Raw genomic sequence first — 3,624 nt, forward strand, 5'->3', positions numbered from 1 at the left:
CTGCTTTACCGATGCGTTTGTTTAGTTCGGTATTGAGAAAAAGAGTGTCAAAGATCGTTGAGCCAAGGTACACAAAGTCATGGACAACCTCCAGTTCATGCTCAGAGATTGTAATGCAGGGAGGTGAGTCCACATCCTGAACTATGACCTGTGTTTTCTTAAGGCTGATCGTCAGTCCAAAATCTTGGCAGGCCTTGCTAAAACAAGTCATGAGCTGCTGGAGATCTTTGGCAGAGTGGGTAGTGACAGCTGCATCGTCGGCAAAGAGGAAGTCACGCAGACATTTCAGCTGGACTTTGGACTTTGCTCTCAGTCTGTAGAGGTTGAAGAGCTTTCCATCTGATCTGGTCCAGAGATAGATGCCTTCTGTTGCGGTTCCAAAGGCATGCTTCAGCAGGACAGCAAAGAAAATCCCAAACAAGGTTGGTGCAAGAACACAGCCCTGCTTCACGCCGCTTCGGATGTCAAAGTGGTCTGATGTGGAGCCATCGAAGACAACAGTGCCCTTCATGTCCTTGTGGAAGGATCTGATGATGCTGAGGAGCCTGGGTGGACATCCAATCTTGGGGAGAATCTTGAAGAGGCCATCCCTGCTGACCAGGTCGAAGGCCTTCGTGAGATCTATGAAGGCTATAAAGAGTGGCTGTCGCTGTTCCCTGCATTTCTCCTGCAGTTGTCTAAGGGAGAATACCATGTCAGTGGTGGACCTGTTGGCTCGGAATCTGCACTGTGATTCTGGATAAACGCTCTCTGCAAGTACCTGGAGCCTCTTTAGTGCAACTCGGGCAAACAACTTTCCTACAACGCTAAGGAGAGAGATGCCACGGTAGTTAATGCAGTCACCCCTGTCGCCCTTGTTCTTGTACAGCATGATGATGTTTGCATCCCTCATGTCTTGAGGTACTCCACCTTCTCTCCAGCAGAGACAGAGGATTTCATGCAGCTCAGTGACGATGATCTCTTTGCAGCACTTTAGGACTTCAGCAGGGATGCTGTCTTTTCCAGGTGCCTTGCCAAAGGCAAGGGAGTCCAGGGTACACGTGAAGTTCTTCTAGGTTTGGTTCACTGTCAAGCTCCTCCAGCACAGGCAGGCACTCAATGTTGTTCAGCGCTTCTTCGGTGACTACATTTTCTCTGGAATATAGCTCAGAGTAGTGCTGCACCCAGCATTCCATCTGCTGCGTCCGATCCTGGATGACCTCGCCTGTGGCAGACTTCAGAGGGGCAATTTTCTTCTGTGTTGGACCTAGGGCCTGCTTGATACCATCATACATCTCCTTGATGTTGCCCGTGTCAGCTGCTATCTGTATCTGGGAATAGAGCTGGAGCCAGTAGTCGTTAGCACATCTCCTGGCAGTCTGCTGGACTTTTCTGCGAGCAGCTCGGAGGACCTGCAGGTTGCGCTCACTGGGACAGGCCTTGTGTGCTGCTTGAGCTCTCCTCTTTTCCTCAATGACTGGTGTCAACTCCTCAGAGTGGGCTTCAAACCAGTTTGCCGTCTTGTTGGTCTTCTTGCCAAATATGGACAAGGCGTTGTTGTAAATGGCATTCTTGAAATGTTCCCATCTGTTGGATGCATTTGCATCGATCGGGCCTAGGAGAGATTCCTCAAGTGCTCGTGCAAATTCCTCCACTTTTCTCTGATCCCGGGTCTTGCTGGTATCAATGCGAGGTCTTCCTTCCTTTTTCATGTGGTACAGTCGCTTTGTTTGCAGTTTCACTCTGCTGCACACCAGGGAATGGTTGGTGTTGCAAGCAGCACCCTGATAGCTGCGCGTAATCTTGATGCTGGGAAGGCTGGAGCATCTGGTGAGAATCAGGTCGAGCTGGTGCCAGTGCTTTGATCTTGGGTGTCTCCAGGGGCTAAGTTGGGGCTTTGTGTTGAAGAACGTGTTGCTGACACAGAGACCGTGAAGACAGCAAAACTCTAGCAGGCGTTGGCCATTTTCGTTCTTCTTCCCAGTGCCGAACTGACCTAAGCAAGTGGGCCATGAACTGTTATCAGCACCAACTCTAGCATTGAAATCGCCGAGAATGAACAATGGCTCTTTTACGGGGATCTTCTTGATAGTGGTGGCCAGGTCATCATAGAATTTGACTGGAGCTGCAGGGACAAAATTCTTTCACTTCCCACAGTAGGTGGGATGATGGATTTCAGCAGGGTATTTCTGACCGCAAAGCCAACACCATGTTCCCTGGTTTCGTTTGGTGGTTTTCCCTGCCAGAAAAATGAGAAATTTCTCTCCTTGACAGATCCGGAGAGCTGCACCAAGAGGCTGCACAAATGTGTGCACCTTACAATGTGCCTAAGAACATAAGAACAGCCCCACTGGATCAGGCCATAGGCCCATCTAGTCCAGCTTCCTGTATCTCACAGCGGCCCACCAAATGCCCCAGGGAGCACACCAGATAACAAGAGACCTCATCCTGGTGCCCTCCCTTGCAACTGGCATAGCCCATTTCTAAAATCAGGAGGTTGTACATACACATCATGGCTTGTAACCCAGAATGGATTTTTCCTCCAGAAACTTGTCCAATCCCCTTTTAAAGGCGTCCAGGCCAGACGCCATCACCACATCCTGTGGCAAGGAGTTCCACAGATCAACCACACGCTGAGTAAAGGAATATTTTCTTTTGTCTGTCCTAAATCTCCCAACACTCAATTTTAGTGGATGTTCCCTGGTTCTGGTGTTATGTGAGCGTGTAAAGAGCATCTTCCTATCCACTCTGTCCTTCCTCTGCATAATTTTGTATGTCTCAATCATGTCCCCCCTCAAGCGTCTCTTTTCTAGGCTGAAGAGGCCCAAACGCCGTAGCCTTTCCTCATAAGGAAGGTGCCCCAGCCCCGTAATCAGCTTAGTCGCTCTCTTTTGCACCTTTTCCATTTCCACTATGTCTTTTTTGAGATGCGGCAACCAGAACTGGACACAATACTCCAGGTGTGGCCTTACCATCGATTTGTACAACGGCATTATAATACCAGCCGTTTTGTTCTCAATAGCCTTCCTGATGATCCCAAGCATAGAATTGGCCTTCTTCACTGCCGCCACACATTGGGTCGACACTTTCATCGACCTGTCCACCACCACCCCAAGATCTCTCTCCTGATCTGTCACAGACAGCTCAGAACCCATCAGCCTATATGTGAAGTTTTGATTTTTTGCCCCAATGTGCATGACTTTACACTTACTGACATTGAAGCGCATCTGCCATTTTGCTGCCCATTCTGCCAGCCTGTGAGGCTTCACCTTCTTGCTTCTCTCTCTCTCTCTCATACACACACACACACACATACAGAGGGAGGGAGGGAGGGAGTTGCAGGCAGAGGGGAGAAATGGAATGCTCTGATTGGCTCTGATTGACTGGCAGGGAAAAAAATGAAAAGGATCGAAAGAGTCTTGATGCTAGTGCTTGCTAAATTTTATTGAATTATCTTTGCTTGAGATAAAAAATTCTTCTTGTTTTCTAAAATCTTTTTGCCTGTTTAGCCCTGTCTTGTTACATAGATCCTTTCTTCCTGACGTGTCCCGACCGTCTCCTGGTGGAACTTGCCGCTTGCTATTTTTAGCCACTCCTCGTTTCTAGGGGAAAGCTGATGACGCAGTGATGTCAGTGCAGATCGGG

This window comes from Tiliqua scincoides, chromosome 7, assembly GCF_035046505.1.
Source record: "Tiliqua scincoides isolate rTilSci1 chromosome 7, rTilSci1.hap2, whole genome shotgun sequence".
NCBI lineage: Eukaryota > Metazoa > Chordata > Lepidosauria > Squamata > Scincidae > Tiliqua > Tiliqua scincoides.